Raw genomic sequence first — 20,360 nt, 5'->3', positions numbered from 1 at the left:
CCTTGTGAAATGTTTGCTATTATTTTGCCCATTTTACAGATGAGAAAACTGAAGCACTATGGAGTTTGGATAATTCATCCCAGGTTACATAACCTCTAAGTATCTGAGGTAGGACTCCAACTCTGATCGTTTTGTCCCTGAGTCTAGTGCATTAGCCACTACCACTACACTGCCTCTTGTCCCGTAGCAACTTGACTGTGATCTTGCCCCACCAATTTTTGGTCTCGATCTGGCCAAGTCCTCAAAAAATGCCCCATCAACATCCCCAAATCCAACTCCAGTTCATCTTCCATCTTGCTACTTATGATCTAATGATCACCAGAAAGGTTCTACCTTGTGGCCACCTATATTGTCAGGAAGTTCTTCCAGGTGTCTAATTCACATCTCTCCTACTGTAAAAAGAATTTCTTCCTCTCCTTCCTTCCATCCTTCCTTCCTTCCTCCTTCCCTTCCATTTTTCCACCCTTTCTCTGTCCATTCCTACCTCCCTTCCTTCCCTCCTTCATCTTTTGCTCTCTCTCTGTCTCTCTCTGTCTCTGTCTCTGTCTCTCTCTCTCTCTCTGTCTGTCTCTCTCTCTCTCTCTGTCTGTCTCTCTCTCTGTGTCTCTCTCTCTCTCTGTGTCTCTCTCTCTCACTCTCTCTCTCTGTCTCTCTCTCTGTCTCTCTCTCTGTCTCTCTCTCTGTCTCTCTGTCTCTGTCTCTGTCTCTGTCTCTCTCTCTCTCTCTCTTTCTCTCTCTCTCTCTCTCTCTTTCTCTCTCTCTCTCCGTCTCCCTCTCTCTCTCTCTCTCCTGCCATTCTTGGTCAAGTGTGAAAGGTATGAATCATCACTGGCAGAAATAGACTTGCAGGTGAGAGCAAATGAGTATTCAGCTTCAGGAAAGTAAATTTGGGGGAATTTAGAAATCGAGTTGGTTCAGGGCCCAGAAGGAATTATTAAAATCCTCCCTTGCAGGAGACAGCGGGTGTATCTGGAGATAGATTGTCAGGAAAGCTGAGCTGAGATTTTTGCATTGGGTGAGAAAATGAAAAGTCTTCAGCTAGGTAATAGGTTGGTCTGAGTAAGGGACATAGAAAAACAGAAATGGGAAAAAAATAACTGAAGGACATTCAAAGGGAAAAGGGGGAGTTGTTAGCCCCTTGATCTATGATTCCTGTGCCAATCATAGTCATAACTAGTATTTATATCGCATTTAATGCTTGCAACACACTTCTCAAACACTGTCTCCTATCATACTTCATGGTTTACAAAACACACTCTTCACAACAAACCTTAGTAATTAGTCTAAGTAGTATTAGACCCATTTTCCAAACGACGAAACTAAGAGAAGACAAGCAATTTCCCCATGCTTGCACAGCTGGTAAGTTTCAGATCTAAGACTCAAACCCAAGTCAGGGTTCAAAATCAAAGTTCTTTCCACTGCACCATGTTACCCCAATGATATACAGTAATGGAATAATGGTGACAGAGAGATGATCTGAGGTCATTTGGTCCACACCTCTGTCTCAGTGTCCAGTTAAAAAGTGTCAGCATTCTTAGTTCTCCAGGAAAGAAAATAACCTAATCAGGGCTATCCCTAAGGGGCTTCAGGACCCAGAAAAAATTATTGCATATTGGCACCTTCCCCATCAATTGCACTGGTGCAATTTTGTCCAAGTCAAGGCTGGCTAACATGAATATCAAAGACAACCTTGATCATACTATGTGGGAAAGCAAAATGAGCAGAAATAGCAGGGGTATGTGTATTGTAGGAGATAAGAAGCAGTCAAAGAAGGGGACCCTAAGAAAAAAAGAGGGGGAGTCCCTTTCAATTTTGTCCTGCTGTGGTTCTAAAAAACCCATGAGGGGTGAGTCTGGCAGAAAGAAGGGAAAGATGTGGTTGCCTTGGTGATAGTGAAAGGATGGGAGGGAAGAGGAAGTTTACCTGCTGATGATATGTGAGCACCTCAGGTCCTTTTCAACCCTAGAAGGTGGTGCCAGCTCCTTCTTTTCCCACCTGCTGACCCACAGAGTCACTGCCCCTGGTACAGTTACTCAGTCTCTAACGCTGCAAATTCTTCCCTCCTCAATGTAGGGGTTCCAGAGGGATCACCCCCTCCCTGTCCACTGTATTCTCAGGACTTCTACCCATCCTATTCCTTTACACCATGTAGCCAATAAGACAGATGCCCCAACTTATCTCTTCTTCTTCCTCCTTGTCTAGTTTCCACACCTGCTTCTTTGAGGGACAAACAGTGCCAAAATCTGTTGCCAGGACAAAAGGGGATTCAAGTAGGAAATAGAAGAGCTGGTCAATCTGAAACCAATAGGCCTTTGATTTGTTGTGTCTAAGGGAAGGCCATGTAACTCAATTGGATATACCCAAGAGATCAGGAGGCTGTAACATCAAAGGAAGAACATTAGGAAGGCCAATTGACCCTTTCCCTTCTAGACAAGAGCCATGACAAGAGTCTCTAAACTACTGCAGTCCCTTGGAGACCTCCCAATCAAACCCAACTGACACCTCCAAAGGGTATCACAGTGACAGTCCCTTCCCTCCCATTGGAGCTGGGGCTGACCTCACCAAAGTATAATTGCCAAAGAGAAAAGAAGGGCAATGCGAAAAACAAAGAGACAAAATAAAACCTGCTCACTATGTAATTAGAGAAACCGAGCATGGTTCCAAAGAAGAGATACGAAAAACCCAATTCCCATCCTTCTTCACAGAGAGGAGGGGCTATGAGAATGGAGCAATACTTGACTACCAAGAGCCCAGGGAATGACTTGATTGGTTCCCAGAACTAATTTTGTTTTTTTTTTTAATTCTTCATTACAGAGGGAGGAATGTATTTGGAAACCAATGTGATGTAAAAGCAAAATATATCAATAATGGTTTTAAAGGGGGAAAAATGATCAAGGAAGATGCAAAATTAGAGAGGCTAAAAAGAGTTGGTCATCAGTGATGTTGGTCTTTAGCCAGTGGCAGGAGTCCACAATGATAGGAGCCCATACCTATCAGCTCACTACTGGGTCATGGCCACTTGGGTGCCCATGTGTGAGAAATGGGTCTGATATTTCCCACCCCTAAGGCAACAGGCAAAGAGATAAGAGTCATCTAGGAAATTAAATGTTTTTACCTTGGTTTGGTCCAAGTAATCGATCTTTCCAGGCTGAGAAGGGGGAAGGAAGGTTTTAGAGAAGGGGCATGGAGTAATAGAAAGGGGAGTCTGGTAGAAAGGGAAGGGAATGAATCGTCATCATCATCATCTAGCATTAATATGGCACTTTAAAGTTTACAAAGCACTTTACAGGTATCTCATTTTATTCTCACAACAACCGCAGGAGGGAAGTGCTCCTATTATCTGCACTTTACAGGTGAGGAAATTAAGGCAAATAGAAGTTAAGTGACTTGCCTGGGGTCACATAGCTAATAAGTGTCCAAGACCAGATTTAGACTTGGCTCTTTCAGACTGAAAACCTACAGCTCTATGCACTGAATCACCTAGCCTAAGGAAGAAATTCACAGCCTAATGGACAGAGAAAAACTAGGGGAAGAAAAACTCTGATTATAAGCCTTGTCTTTTTATCTTGTTTTTGTTTTTTTTTTTAATGAAGTAAAAAAAAATAGTGCAACATAGTACAGGAATGGGAAATCTGCAACCTTGAGACCATATGTGGCCCTCTAGATCCTCAAGATCCTTGACTGAATTCAGGGACTATTCTTGAGGGCCACAGGTTCCCCACCCTGATATAGTAGATAGAGGAGTGTACTTAAAATCAGGAAGTCCTGGATTTGAGTCCCAACTCAGATGCTTAATAGCTGTGTGGGCAAATCCCTTAATTTCAGGGATCCTAAATTTCCTCATCCATAATCAATCAATAAATATTTATTAAATGCCTACTATATGCCAGGCACTATGCTAATCATTTGGGATACAGAAAGAGGCAAAAGACAGTCCCTGCCTCAACACTTATATCACTGGGTTGTTGTAAGGATCAAGTGAGATAATACACATAGATTACTTTGCAAGCCTTAAATAACTGGATAAATGTTAGCAATTGTTATTTTCTATTGATACCTTTTATTTTCACATCACTTTCCTCTCTGAATAGCTATCCCTTCCTGCTCCCTTACCTAAAGAACCAGTCTTTGCCACAAAGAGTAAAAAAGAAACAGTAAAACGAGTTAATAAATAAAACAACTGGGTCTAATAATGTGTGCAATAAATCCACATCTGCCATCTCCTCCTACCTCCTAGAAGAAGAGGAGGTGCTTTTTTAAAAACAACTTCTCAGGGGTTAATCTTAAGCCAGGTCTTCTAATGCTCTACACACACATAAATATAAATGTGTGTATATATGCACCACATGCATAACTAGATATACATATATCATATATGCATTTATATAATATATAATTATATGTTTATATCATTTATATAATCACATATATGCATTTACATAATGTACATTTGTAAATGTGTTATATATGTGTATATGTATATGTGTATGTATATGTATGTGTGTCATCTCTACATTTACATAATATGCATATGTAAATACACTATATATGTATATGTGTGTATAGATATAGATATATAGATATATACCTAGAGATGGCTAGCCCCCTCCCAAATGAGCTTCCTAATTCCCAGACAAATGACCCATCCCCAACCCCCACACATCCTGAGTTGAGTCCACTTAATAGTCTCAATATAATAATGACACTACACAATTAGTTACTTCACAATTTGCAATCATTAATTAGTGGGAATTGCAGAATAGGGTTGTGAAGGAGGATGAAGTGATTAGACTCATTTGGAAAATGAGTTAAGCTGTTGATGATGAAGGCGGTGGCTTGGTCCAGTGATGAGAGCCAGAAATTGAGGGTGGGGGGAGGGACCAGGCTTGGGCACTCTCCCAGTCTCTTCATAGCTAATGATCTCAGTATTAATGAGGCAAGCACAGTATAGGAAGAGTTAAAATGGGCTTGGGGTGGGAAGGAAATGAGAAGAGGAAGAGCTGTGTAAGTAACTTCTCCTTCCAGGCACCCTGGGGAAGATGTTCCCTTCTCCCCAGCCCCCATCACCCCATATTTCTTCCTTCAGAGGCACAAAGGAGATGCAATTATCTCCCCCATTTTGCAAGGAGATGGCTCTGCCTCTGCTGATATACAGTCCGGCCCCCAGAGCCAAGCGCCAGATAATGAAGCATTTCAGAGCTGCTGCACCTATGTCATCCCCCCTCCCTCCCAGCACCACCTCTCCTGCCTCTCAGCAGGAATATCAATGAGCAAAGAGGAGGACGCAAAAACACAGAGAGTTCAAAGCCCATCTCTTGTCCCTCTCCTGGTCTCACAATGAACAGACCTACGATGACTAGTTACACAAGGGCAGATTTTGGCTACATAGGAGAAGGAATTTGCTAACAATCTGCGGTATTAACAGTGGAAGAGTCTACTTTAAAAGGTAGTAAGCTCCCTGTCATTGGAAGTGTTCAAGCAGAGACTAGATGGCCATCTATCTGTCAGAAGTGTGTTGATTGAGAGGAAGGATTTGATCCCACAGGACCATTCTAGTTATAAGAATTTATGTTTCTAATTTTCTGAGTCCCACAGTAGCACTAAAACTATTTATAATAATAACACATTCACTGGGTGCTTTAATATCCGAAAAGAGTTTTTCCTCACAACAAACCTGTGAGGGGAGTAATATATCATTCCCATTTTACAGATGAAAAAACTGGGATTCCAAATGGTTAACTGACTTGTCTGTGGTCACAAAGCTAGTAAGTATCTGAGGTAGGATTTGGACCCTGATTCCAAGCTCAGTTTTCTTCCCACTACATCCTATCCTTTTATGTCTGTTCTCTCAGAGAAATAAAGTCTCTCACACCAGCCCATGTGGAATGTCAGAGAGAGATTCAGGAATAGGACCTGGGTCCTCTAAGAGAGCAATGGGGGGCTATTCTGCCAAGTCTGCCTGTCTATTCTTCCAGTTGGGAGGGCAGGCAGCAGCAGAGAATTCTGAGCCCCAGGGGGCATTCTCTAATCCAAGGCCTAGATTCCTGGGCATGATTCCCATGGGCCAATGGGAAGGTATCCCATACTACTGGCAGGGCTTGACACTATCCAACAGGCCACCCTACCTACCTCCAAAACTGTCCCTGAAGACTTTAAGTTTGATCCTGAAATCACAATGTCAAAGATTTATAGCTAAAAGGGACCTAGCCAACTGTAATTTTAATAGGAGAGGCAATAAGTTGCCCAGAGTCATCTAGCTTGTAGAAGCATAAAGTATGAATCAAACCCAGGCCTTCCTGCCTCCAGGTCCTGCACTCTGACACCAGGGATGTCAAGAATGCAGTCCAAAAACTGTAGCCCACCACATTCCCCAGTGGGGCAGAACCAGATTAAAATATAATTGGGAAATATCTTTTTAATAAATAAAAATACAATAAAACATAGATAATGTTAATATGTAGTTTTCTGAGTTGATACGCACCCAAAGGGATCCTTATATACAGATGAGTGCCCCTGTTTCTATTTGAATAAGACCCCACTGCCTGACACACTCTAGTAAGGTTTTTTCTCCTCTTTAGGATCCTTTGTGTAAGTAAGGCAGGGATTCCAAGGGGGAAGAGGGACAGGGATGCAAAAGGTATATGATCTGGAACAATCATAGATAAGGGGGCTGGGAAAGCTTGGATGCAAATTCACAGTCTCCTATGGTGGCAATTTAGCTCTGAACTTTGGGGATCTTGGGACTAGCCTGCAGATACTCAAAGATCACTCATCTTGCTGTCAAGAGACCTGGGTTCTAGTCTTGACACCAGAGCTGTAATTCAAATGGAAAATTCAGGCCATTGTGCCAGGGTGCCAACATTGGCTCATTACCTCCCCTTAACAGTCCTCTGGTTGGCTTGTCCCTGACAACAACACCATGATGATGCTGTTTACTTGTTTTCAGGTATGTCCAACTCTTCATGACCCCTTTTAGGGTTTTCTTGGCAAAAATACTGAAGTAATTTGCCATTTCCTTCTCCAACTTATTTTACATATAAGGAAACTGAGGCAAACAGGATTGAGTAACTTGCCCAGGGTCACACAACTAGTAAGCATCTGAGGCCAGATTTGAACTCAGGTGTCCTAATACCAGGCCTTGCACTATATTCATTGTACCAGTCCATTATCGTTCCTTCCCTGTCTACCATCAGTGTAAATGGTACACCTATTCAGGGCATACTGTCCTCCACCCATACCCACTCCTGAATTGGCCCCAGTTGCTAGAATTCCTACTTACGACTCTGCCCTACTGCACCATGAAGTTCCGTGTGTATGTGTGTGTGTGTGTGTGTGTGTGTGTGTGTGATACTCTTCCCCTCTCTGAGCCTCAATTTCCTCACCTGTAAAGTAGGTGAGTTGAACCAAATGATCTCCAAGCCCTCATTCATATTTGACAATCTCTAATTCCAGTTGATTTTCCTCCCTAGGCCTGATGTCTTTGTAGCAGGGCACAGAGAGGGTAGCAAGTCACAGTGACACTCAGTTACTATTTGGACCACCATGCTGGTTTGTTCGATGACTGTTGAGTCCAAACAGGGTAAGGATTATTAGAGAGTGACAGCACTGTTTTGACAGTGACTGCTTCCTGGTCAGCAGGACCCAGCTCCACAGCAGTGAGGTCAGGGGAACTGCCTCATTTTCCTTTTGAGGTTGATGGGCTTGGGTAAGAATGCAGAACCAGAAATAGTATTGGGAATCTCAAAAACTCACTTGTGGCTTCAATTTCAGGACTGTGTATTTTGGGGCAATCTTTCTCTGTTTGTCTCAAAGTTTACAGTCCTGTGTTTGACCCTGAGATGAGATAGAGAGGAAGGGGAAGATATAGGCACTATCCTCTGAGATTTGACCTGGTGCCTCCATGAGAATGGAAGATTCCTGAAGCCAGAGACTGTCACCCACCCCCACTAGTCTGAAAAGACCAGAAATTGTGTCTTTCCTAAATACTAGGATCTCCCTGAGGGTAGAGACTTCATCACTAGAATGTTGTTTTTGTCTGTTAGTGCAGTGAGACTCTTCTAGATACCGGAATAGTTTACATTTCCTTCTCCAATTCATTTCACAAATGAAGAAATTGAGGCAAATAGGGTTGAGTGACTTGCCCAGAATCACACAGCTAATAAATGTCTGAGACAGTATTTGAACTCAGGTTCTCCTGAATCTAGGTCTTCATCCACTTTGTTAGATATCTAACTACCCACCAAAATGGATGTCCCTGAAGCCAAAGCTTCAGTTCTATCATCTTCTAGAGTCCCAACTTCCAACTCTTTTCCTCAGTTTCTCCTCCAGGAACTCTTTAGCTTCTGGCCTACCAAGTCTGTCTTTAGCCCAAGAAGCTCATACACAGCCTTTTTACTCTCTCTCTCTCTCTCTCTCTCTCTCTCTCTCTCTCTCTCTCAAATTCTCAAGGATCAGAAGATTTGGCCAAAAAAAAAAAGGAAAAAATGGGAAAAAATGAGCTGGAAAAAAACAAGCAGAAAGACCCCAGTTCAAATATGACCTCAGATACTTACAAGCTCTGTGACCCTGGGCAAGTCTTTTAACCTCTGTTTGCCTCAGTTGCCTCAACCATAACATGAGGATAATAGAAATAGTACCCACCTCACAAGATTATGGTGAGGATCAAATGAGATGTTGTAAAACACTTAATACAGTGCCTGGCATATAGCCATATATAAATGCTTATCCCCCTCCTTCCCCCTGGGAATCCTCTACCTGCATGAAATCCCCCAATCCAAAAAGGCAGTCCCTTGGGGTACAATGGAAGAAAATGCCCAAAGAAGTGACACACTTAGATAGATACATTTATTTTTACCTTTATTTTTCATTTTTTCAAAAAAAAATTCTGCCCTTCACAGCCCAGAGATGTTTTGGGGTTGTATATTTTTGTGGGAGGGTGTGGGGGTGATGTGTCAAGTTCTGTGTTATAGTCAATTTCCCTTTTCTGGGTCTCACTTGTTTCCCCAGTAAAATGAAGGGGTTAGACTGGGTAGTCTTTAGGGTTCCTTGGGTCTCTAAGATTCTCTGATCTGTAGGGTATCTTCTCCCCATTCACGGCCAATCGCCACGATTCAGTCTCCCATCACTTCTCGCCGGTCTTATTGAAATAGCCCCACCCCCTTCCAACAACTCTGCTCTCCTAATCCATCCTCTGAATCAGCTGACAAACTAATCTTCCAGCACAGGTCTGACTCCATCACTCTCTTCCTCTAGAAGCTTCACCAGCTCCCTAATGACTCCAAGATAAGATACCCACTCCTCATCTTGGCATTTAAAGCCCTTCACCGTCTGGCTCCAGCTTACCTCTGCAGAAGCTTTTCACATTACTCCCTTTCACATACTCACACTTCATATTCCAGCCAAAATGGTTATTTGCTGTTCCCTGTACTCCACACTCCATCTCCTGTCAGTGTGCCTTTTTGTAGAGGCTCTGCCCATGCCTGAAATGGATTGCCAATTCCACTCAGCCTGTTAAAATCCTTAGCTGTTTGTTTGTTTGTTTGCTTGCTTGCTTGTTGTTTGTTTGTTTTCTAGCCTCTATTCAGGTATCTTCAAAGGGCAGGCTTCTCCTAATCGTCCTGGAGTGTTATCTCTCTCTCTCGTCAAATTATTTTGTACAGTATTTATTTCATAGGCTTACAGAATCTTAGATCTTGAACTGAAAAAGACTTTGAGTCCATTATATTGAACCCCCTCATCTTATAAAGGAGGAGAACTTAAATGACTTGCCAAAGCCCCATCAATAATGATAGAATTTGAACCCAGGTCCTCTGACACCAGAGCTGGCGTTCTCTCCACAGTACCCTGTGGTTTCAGTTGTCTGTATTCCTTTGCCCCATTCCCTACCCCATATAAGTTCCTTAAGGGAAAAGGCTGTCTTGTTTTTGTATCTCCAGCATCTTATACAGTGTCTGGCACACCGCTGGCAATTGATAAATGCTAACTGAATTGATCCTATAAGACCCAAGTCTCACTCGGGGAGCCTGATTTTCCAGCTCAAGGTTAAAATCCTCAAACCTGTTCAGGACAGCTACCCAAACCCTGCTTGGGTGGTCTATGCCAGGCTGGATGTAACAGCATGGCAAACATTGTGGGACCTGTGGATTGCTAACTCACCCACATCTACCACATTCATAGGGCTTCTTGGGAACTTCCAACTCATCTCTTTCCATACCCGTGCCCCCACCCCCGCTTCCAACTCTAACTCTGAAAGCAATCATTTAAGCGCTATCACTCCTCAGTCATTTGACCTGTGGCTCCAGTCACCATTCCATGTGAGTTCTTTCCAAAACACTCCTCTCGGCAGCCGCTCCCTTCTACCTGTTGTCTTACCCTAGTAGATGGTGGGCTTTTTGGAGTAAGGACTAGCTTGCTTGCTTGTATTAGTATGACTGGCAACTTAACTCAGTACCTGGCACATAGTAAGCACTTAAGTGACCATTCCTTCCTTCTTTCATTCCTTCTCTCCTTCCTCTCTTCCAGAATGGGGGAAACCTTAAATAGAGTGATATCATGATAATCCAGCACAGACCGATTCCTCTGCCCTCACTCCACAATACCTTGGCTTCCAGGAAAGGAGGCAATGCCTCCTCGGTTACCAACCAAATGTGTCTAGTCTGGCTCCCCAGGACGGAAAGGCACGCTTTCCCCTTGGCCCACTCCCCTTCCGCTCCCTAGAGTAGGTGTCACTAGCAGCTGGGCTCCAAGGTGAGAAGGTAAAGAGAAGCTGGCCCTTTCTGAACTTCCCTCGGAGCTCGAGGGAGGGGACCCTGCGCCTCCAGAGGTTCCCCCCCAGCAGTGTCTAGCCAGGGTGGGCCGGATAGCTGGGGTTTGCCAAGAGCGCTGACGACGGCGCGACGATTTAATGGTGTAAAACCATACACTTTACTGCTACTATTAGGCCCGTAATGGCCACCCATCATTCCTCATCTCAGCCAAGTGACAGATGGGGCTGATGGCATAATTAAGCCACTAAGAGCGCCGTAAATTGCGCCGCTCCCCGCTGCCTCCGCTGCGCCACCACCGCTGGCTGGGGGCTGGCGGAGCCCGAGGGCGCGCGCGCGAGGTAGCGGATGATGCTACAAGGGCGGGGGCTGATGATCTGCGGGGACCCGCCTTCCCTTGCTCCTCGAACCTCCCGAGATGCGTCCTCCCTTCCTCCCACAGCCTAGTAGCACGAGCTGAGCAGCGCAGGAGGCTCCAGGAGCGGGGAAGTGAAGGGAGGCGAATCTTCAGACCAGGGCGAGCTATTTGAAAACGAAGCACTCGGGAGATTCACCAGCGCACGTCGCCCATTACAGCCCTCCTCCTCTACCACTACCTACCTAGACTGACCTAGGCACGGACTCACTGACTCGTGGGGGCAGCTGATGGGCTAGAGGGTGACCGAGAAATGGTGCTCCATGCGTGGTCCAAGTCAGAGGGTCCTTGGGGTCAAAAGTATTTTCATAATTATGCTAGAAAGTTAAAAATCGAGAGATAAAATCTACATAAATCAAAGTATGGAGGAGGCTCAGTTTTCAATACTGCAAAGGGGTCCTGAGATCAAAAAGTCTGAGAACCTCTGGCTTCCAGAAAGTAGCAGTGAGGTCATGGAAAGAGAGCTGGAAAGCTCTGGGTTAAAATTTTACCTCTATCACCTGACTATGTGACCCTAGAAAAGCCACTTAATGTCTCAATGCTCTAGGGTGGCTCGCTAAGCTTAGAAGGTACCAACTTGCATAGATAAGAGGAAGTGCCCTCCCAGAAGACCTCTCTATACTAATGGAAAACAGGTCTAATCTCTATCCTGCCATAGGGGCAAAATGAAAGGTATTTTAGACCTCACCTGGCCTAACTGGGGCAGTGGGTGGAGTTCAACTCCTGGAGTCAAGAAGACCTGAGTTCAAATCCTGCTTCAGATACTTACTAGCTGCATGACCTTAGGCAAGTCACTTAACGTCTCTCAGCCTCAGTTTCCTTGTAAAGTGGAGGTGATAATAGTAGCATCTCCCTCTCAGAGTTGTTGTGAGGGTTGAGTTAACATGTCTAGTGCTTTTCAAAGTGCTATCAAAATGCTAACTATTTTTATTATTGAGGATAGGCCATGTGCTCAGAGAAGTAAATCAAAGATAATTTGGGGAAGGCGAAAGCATCAACAACTGGGGTGGGCCTGTGGGAAGACGTCATCCCTACTTATCCAGCCTTTACCTATCTCTCCTTACCTCTAGACCCCCTCACCAACTGCCTATGGGATATTTGCTCTTGGGTATCTCCAATTCAACATGTACAAAAACAAAACTCATCATCCTTCCCTTTAACTCTGTCGTTTGTCACCACTCCCCTATTTCTGCTGAGGATACCACCATCCACCCAAGCTTAAAACATCATAGCCATGCTCCGCTCTTCACATTCCCTCTATTCCCCTCTTGTCCAATCAGTTGCCTAATCTTATCCATTCTACATCTCTTGCAACTACCATCCCCCCAAATCATTGGCTTCTCTCCACCTACCCAGTAACCACCTTAGTTCCGACCTTATCACCTCTCATACTGACTGTTAACAATATCATTGTTCAGTAATTTTCAGTCATGTTCAACTGTTTGTGACCCCATTTGGGGTTTTCTTGGCAAAGATACTGAATTAGTTTGTCATTTCCTTCTCCAGTTCATTTTACAGATGAGGAAACTGAGGCAAAGGGGGTTAAGTGACTTGCCCAGGGTCACACAGCTAGTATTTGAGACCAGATTTGAACTCGCGTGTTCCTGACTCCAGCACTCTATCCACTAATTGACCTAGCTCATAAATATAATGACATATGCTACCTATTATACTATACAATGATATATATATTACATATATATATATATATATGTCTATATGCAAAGTGCTTAAATCCAAGGTAGTTTGGAAGGGAGGGCACTATCATTCAGGGGATGAGGAAAGCTTCATGCAGAAGATGGTGTCTAATCTGAATCTTAAAGAAGGGGTGGGGGGTGGGGAGCGCATCTCCAGTTGTCCTGATTTGTATCTTGCCACTGGACCCGCATGACTCCAGAGAAGAAAGTGAGGCTGATGACTTTGTACAGCACTGTCTCACTGAAGTCCAATTCACTTGCAACTCATGGCATCACCTCCTGGCGAACAATCTTCTTTGAGAACGAAAGTCAAGTAACAATAAAGAAAGGAAAGGACTCTGCGGCAGAGGTAAGGAAGGAGCATGTTCCAGACATCCAGGCTGGTTAGCACATGCAGTGTTGAGACAGGAAATAGAGGATCAAACAGAGAGAGGCCAGTTTGGCTGCATCACAGAGTGCAGGAGTAACATCCAATGAGGCTGCAAAGGAAACTGAGGGCCACAGACTGTGTAGGGCTTTCAAAGCTAAATAGAGGAATTTAGATTTGATTCTAAAGGCAATAGGAAGCCACCGGAAATGGTTGTGTAGGAGAGTCCCATGGTCAAATCTTCACTTAAAGAAGACTCCTTCCGCAACCACACATCAAATGGGCTGAAGTAGCAAGAACTTTGAGCAAGGAGACCAATTAGGAAGCTGTAGAAATAACCTGGCAAGAGGTGATGGAAGCTTGAACTAAGGTGGGATCTGTGAGTGGAGAGAATGGGGGCAGATAGAGAGGTGCTTTGAAGGTAGAAATCGTAAGATTTAGCAACTAGATACATGGAATGAGGGAGGGTCAAGAGTCCAGGATAATGCTAAGATTTGAACCTAGGCACTAACAGGATGATGAAGCCTTTGTCAGAAATAAGGAAGCTTGAAAGAGGGGAGGGTTTGGGGGAAAAGATTTTGAGTTCGGTTTTGACATCCATTTTGACATGTTCAGTATGTCATCAGTGATCTGGAATTAAGGTTCAGAAGAGAAACTGAGGCTACATATAAGGATCTGGGATCATCTACATTGAGATGATCTATGTGATCTTTGTGTGATCTATGGAAAGTGATAAAGTTACCAAAGAAACAATCTAGAGGAAGATGAGAAGAGGGCCAGGGCAAAACAGGGGAACACCTACCGTTGGGGATGTGATTGATATGTATGAGGAACCAGCTAAGGAGATTGAAAAGGAATAGTAAGACAGGTATGAACCTACTTCCCCAGTCTCTACTTATCTGTAGTATATTATCCCATTTTTCAAATGATGAAACTGAGAGTGATCAAGGTTAAATGACCTGCTGATGGTCACAAAGTTATAAATGTCAAAAAACAACTTATAAACATCAGAGGCAGGATTAGACCTAAGACCTTCCTGACTTGGAGTCCAACTGTCTTTCAACTACAGAAGAAACCACCATAGGATCACAGATTTAAACCTGGAAAGGACTTTTGAAGCCACCAAGTCCAACCCTCACATTTTACAGACGAGGAAACTGAGGCACAGAGAGATTAAGTGAATTGCCCAAGGTCACACAAGAAGACTATGAGACCAGATTTGATCTTGGGTCTTCCTGACTCTGTCATCTGTTCTATATTACCTTTCCTTCCAGCTCAATAATCTTTAAGAGGAGAAAATAGTTCCACTACATAGCACAGCTAAAGGCACCCTGGTATCTGAAACTGAGTCTGTCTTCCCCAATGAATCAGGTTCTTCACCCATCACATGACTGCAGGGTTTATAATGAAACATCCAGAGGGAGAAAGGAGACTAGTTCTCCCAGCTGCTAACCCTACCTGGGACTTCCCTTCTACTGTCTCACTTATTTATCCTTTCCTAGTCAGTCCCTCAAACCTGTTGAGGTGAGAACCCCTACTGTTTCCACCAGACTGTCCCTTTTCCCCCAGATTTTCCCATCCTTCCCTTCTCTTAGAGCATCCAAGACAGAGGGCCTTACTTGACTGGGAGGTTTGGGAGGTTTCTCCTCAAACTGCTTTACTAGCACTTAGAGGAATTAAGATATCATAGACATAAGGCTGGAAAAGACCTCAGAAGCCACTGAATCTCTGCCCCTCTTCATTTTACAAGTGAGGAAACTGCAGCCCTGAGTAGGGTAGCTTGTCCAAGGTCACAGAGGTAGGAAGTTGCAGATCTGGCATTAGAACCCAGGTCCTCTGATTCTGAATCCATCTCTCCTCCAACTGTACCACCAAGTTGCAGAACATAGGCAGCTCTAAAATACTTTTAATCTGCTCCAAGAAGCCAACGCCACTTCCGGGACCAACTAGTCCCAATGTCATCTAACTAGTGTTTAGGTTTGGCCTTGCCACATGCTCCCTGGGCACCAAGTTACCTCAGGAAGGCAAGGAAGGGAATGTGGTTCAGTCCTTTTAGTCATGTCCGATGCTCCATGACCCCATTTAGGGTTTTCATGGCAAAGTGGTTTTGACATTTCCTTCTCCCACTCATTTTTACAGATGAGAAAACTGAGGCAAACAGGGTGAAGTGACTTACCCGGGGTCACATACAACTAATAAGTGTCTGAGGTCTTCCTGACTCCAGGTCCAGGGCTCCCAGCTAGCCAGAGAAGGGAATAAGCAACTACTATGTGCTACGTGCTCTTCAAATAGTATCTCATTTGATCCTCACAGCAAATCTGAAAGGAAGATGGAAAAGACCCCTTGGCAATATCCCCTTAGTCTTACCTAACTCCAACTCTTTAAATTCCATTCTGGGGCTTCTTGTAATCCTTTCCTCTGAGTGCTGGGGTCACAGCCTTCAGGGTCTTTGGTCTGCCACATTAGCAAGGGTCTTCCCACTCACATAAGGGAAGGGTTATTTCTTCACAAGGCTGACCAACCCTAGAATTTGAGTATTATTAGTCTGCAGTGGACAGGGGGATGGGCCACTGGAACTCAGTAAGTGAATATCTAGTCTCTCTCCTGGCAAAGCTTCAATTCCTATGCTCCTGCCTGCCCAGCGCTGCCCCCCCCCCCATCTCCTTTGCTTCCCCTGGCACTGTTGTTCTGCCACAGTGCTCTGCATCAGACTATTAATGGTCAGCTTGGTCTTCTTCCCCTCCCCCTCCCTATTATCCTCCATCCCCATCATCTCTGGCATCACATCTGCTGGCATTTAACCCCCTGGGCCTTTCGTTTGCTTTTGCTCTGCCCTCCATGGCTGCTTTCCCATAGATTTCTGTCGGGTGCTCATTCTTGTTTCTAAGCAAGGACAATCTGGAAGATTTAATGTTGATGCTTTGCTCTTTGTCTCTGGGAAGAAAACCCTTCCCCTGCTGGGAAACTCATCATCGGGCAGCCTCGCCCAACGAGATCAAGCAGAGTTCCACTTAGCTATTTGAAAAAGGAGGTGGGGGCCATGTGGGGAGACATGTAAGGCATGGGGGATGGAGGCATGGGGGCATGTAGGAAGGTGTGTGAGGCAGACGGAAAGTGTGTATCAAGATTGAGATGGCAGGAGATGTGAACAGTTGGGAAGCAGGTGGGAATTTGTGCGAGAGTTATATGAAAAGGCATTTGTGTTCATGAGAGATGGTCTGAATGTAATAAAGACGCAGAGTTACATCTTAGAGGCATTATCTGCAGTGTTGTCTTCCTCTAATGTCAGACACAAACAGAAGTTCATAGACGCACAGATCTAGAGTGGAAGGGATCTCAGGGAACCTCATTTCACAGAAGGGGAAACTGAGGCTGAGTGGATTATTGTGACCTGCTCTTTTCTGGGGCTAGAATAATGAGATGTCACATTGATCTAATGTTTTAGAATTACAAAGCATTTTCAGCACATGTACATTATCTCCTTTAAGCCTCTCAGTAACCTTTCAATTTAAATAGAGAAGATGTTGCTATTTTTCCATTTTGCAGATGAGAAAGATGAAGGACAGGGAGTTCAAGAGACTGATCTGAACCCTTCATTTTATAGAGGAAGAAGTTCAGCACGGGAACAAAGCTGAGATTCAAAGCTAGTACCTCTGACTCCAAATTCATTTCCCTTTTAAAGAAGAAGCCTTCCATGATCCACAAATCAGGGCAAGGACTTCTTTCTTTAAGCCACCAGAATGTTCTGTCTGAAGTTGTCTTGTGGCACTGATCACTTCCTGTCCTTGTCTGCTTCCCAACTGGACATCAAGCGCTTTGAATGATTTGCTCTTCTGAGAAATGTTCCCTCAGTACCTAGCACAGTTTTCTCAATAAATGTCTATGAAATGCATGGTTCAATGGATGGATAGAAGGATGGATGGATGAAATCAAGTGTTTCTATGGCCTTGAGGGTGTTAGGAGTTGGCTGAGTCTGTTAGAAGATAAAAGGCACACAAACCAAGTCAGTGTTTACAAGTATTTTATCAATCCCCTCCATCCTCTGTCCTTATCCCACTGTATCTATTAGCCAGTTTCATTCCACATTAACTCCAGATTACAGTGTTTTCTGAATTACCAGCCGAGTAATTTATCCTCCTGTTGGGGATGCCTCCCCAACCTTGCTGCCATCTCTTCATTTCTTTCCTTCTCTTTTTCTCCTTCCCCTCCCCTCCAACCAGATAATATGAAAACAAGATACCCATAAAAGAGATGAAAAGAAAGGAAGGAGGAAGGAAAGAACAGAAGAAGAAAAAGGAAAAGGAGATAGGGATAGAGGAGAAATCCTGCCGCCAAGTCAGCTGCCCTAATTTAATGACTTTCCTACCTGGCTCTCCTTGTCAGCTCCCATGTTCTTTTATTCCCTCTGATGGCCTTGAAATGGTCTCCTCCATCTCATCATATCCCTCCCCTCCCTTGTTCTCTAAGCTGCAGATTACTTTTTCATAAAATTCAATTTCTAGCCATTTTCATTACTTACCCACTTAATGTGGTAGGCGGTGGAGGGAAAGCGGGGAGGACAAAGAGGGGGAGTTGAGTCCAGACTGGGGGACTATACTTTCTGTAACTCTCATCCAACCTAGTTGCTGGGGAGCTAGTAGGTATGTGGGCAGCAGTTCCTTGTTGGATCCTATTAGAGGCAAGATCCTTCTCTGTAATAGACTTGCCATGTTTCTGGGATCTCCTAGGACAGCAGCTAGATTGGAAAAAATGGCTAAGATAGACCACCAGTGGGAGAGAATGGGTGAGCCTCACTACCATCTAGGAATGGAGGACAAGGAATGGGTAGTAATATTCACTGTCATTCTCTCTCTCTCTCTCTCTCTCTCTCTCTCTCTCTCTCTCTCTCTCTCTTTCTCTCTCTCTCTCTCTCTCTCCCTCTCTCCTCTCTCTCCCTTCCCTCTCCATCTCTCTCTGTCTGTCTTTATCTCTCTCTCTGTCTCTCTCTGTGTCTCTCTCACTCTCTGTCTCTGCCTCAGCCTCTCTTTCCCTGTCTCTCTGTCTCTGTCTCTCTCTTTCTATATTTGTCTCTCTCTTTCCATCTCTGTCTGTCTCTGTCTGTCTCCTCCCCACACCATGTGTGTGTGTGTGTCTGTGTCTGTGTCTGTGTGTGTGTGTGTGTGTGTGTGTGTGTGTGTGTGAGCCTGGATTTCCCTATCTTGGCCAATCTGGAAGTATAGTGTGTACTCACCAAAGACCCACTACAATCCCACTGCTGATTGTGGCAGAAGCTTTAGTCAGCTCTGTTTCAGATCTGGGCCAATTTGTCCCTCCTTAGGCAGCCCAGTAGCGCCTGGATTCCTGAGGCTTACCATATTGGCACCCAGCTTAGCTCAGATATCCATTTGGCTTCAACCCTTCTGTAGCTCACATTCCTAAACCCAGGTGATCAGAGATCCACCAGCCTCAGGCTCCTCAGTAGCACGTTCCGCCATGCCCAACATGGAATCAGGAATGACAGACGGGGGAAGCATTCATCTTGGATCATGTCCTAGGAAAAATACAGTCCTATTCTAGCGCTCCCTCTAAAAATCCATTCGTACACAGAAATCCCAATTCCTGATTTCCGTACAAAGATTTCTATGCCTTTGGAAAGTCCTAACTATCCTTCACTTCTTTCCTAATGCAACACAAAATTTACATTTTTAATCATTTCTAATCCATACTAAAAATCATGCCAAATTAGCCTCACTAACCAACACATCTGACTTTCATTCCCCTGCTCAAAAAAACATTGAGTGTTTCCCAATTGCCTGCTGAATAAATTCATTCTCTAGCCTGGCATTCAAGGCTTTCGAAAATATAGCCTGAACTCACTTTTTCAATCGTATCTCACAGTATTCATTTTCACATACTTGAACCACTAGCCAAAGTAGACTATCACAATACCCAAATATATGCCAGTTTTTACTTCTCTGCCTTTTCTCATGCCATCCCCTATCCCTGCAATGCATTGACTTCTGATCTCTATCAAAATAATCTTTCTTTCCTTTAAAACCAATATCAATTCTTCCATTGAGTCTTCTTTTCTCCTTTTCACTCACCCACATCTCCAAGTCAGAAATCATCTTTCCTTCCAAGGAATTCTCAGAGCACATTGTTCATATCTCTCTGAGGTTCATACAATTGCATAATACAAAACACAAGGAACAGCTGGTGATCTCTACCCTCATGTATAGGCAAGTATGTCAAGTATGTTTGGTGAGGAGTAATATGTAATCACCCTGGAAAGACTGGCTAAAGCCTGATTATGAAGAGTTGTAAATGCCAAACAGAGGCATCTTCATTTTCTTTTAGAAGCAATAGAGTGAGGATCATTGGAGTTTCCTGAGAAGAGGAGAGAGGGGCTATGTGGTCAGACCTGTACCTTAGGAGGATTCATTTGGCAAGAGAGGAGGATGTATTGGAAAAATGTCTGAAGAAACAGAGAGACCTATTGGGAGGCTGTTTCAATAGTCCAAGTGATAGGAGATGAGCATCTGAGAAGGTATAAAATGTAGCAACACAAAGTTGACAAAATTTTGATAATTCACTATATATGAGAAAGAGTAAAAAGACAAAGATAACTCTGAGATTGCCAGCCTGGGCAGTTGGAAAGATGGCAATGCCATCAATGGAAATGGAGGTTAGGAAGAGGAGGGAATTTGGGGCAAAAAAAGATGATGAGTTCTATTTGGGGCATGTAGAGTTTGAGATGTTTGTAGGACATTCAAGTGGAGCTGTCCAGCAGCTCCAAGTGAGTTGGTGAAGGGGCACTGGAGCTCAGGAGAGGGAAGGCTGAACATGTAGACATGGGAGTCATCAGCATTGAGAACATAGTTAATTTATTAAAGTCATTAGACTTTCCCCATACACAACACTCCATTCCACACCTCTTCCTCTCTATGACTTTGCTTCAACTGCTTTCCATACTTGGAATTGCCTCATCTTCACCTCTGCCTCTTGGAATCTCCAACTTCCTTCAGGGCTCAACTCAGGTGCCATCTACTACAAGAGGCCTTTCCTAATAGCCCCACCCCCAAAGTATTTAGTATAGACTGTATACATGTTGTAACCCCGCCCCCGCACCAGGACAAGGA

The sequence above is a fragment of the Notamacropus eugenii genome, chromosome 2, assembly GCF_028372415.1.
Source record: "Notamacropus eugenii isolate mMacEug1 chromosome 2, mMacEug1.pri_v2, whole genome shotgun sequence".
Lineage (NCBI taxonomy): Eukaryota > Metazoa > Chordata > Mammalia > Diprotodontia > Macropodidae > Notamacropus > Notamacropus eugenii.
Note: the sequence above shows the minus strand (reverse complement) of the source record.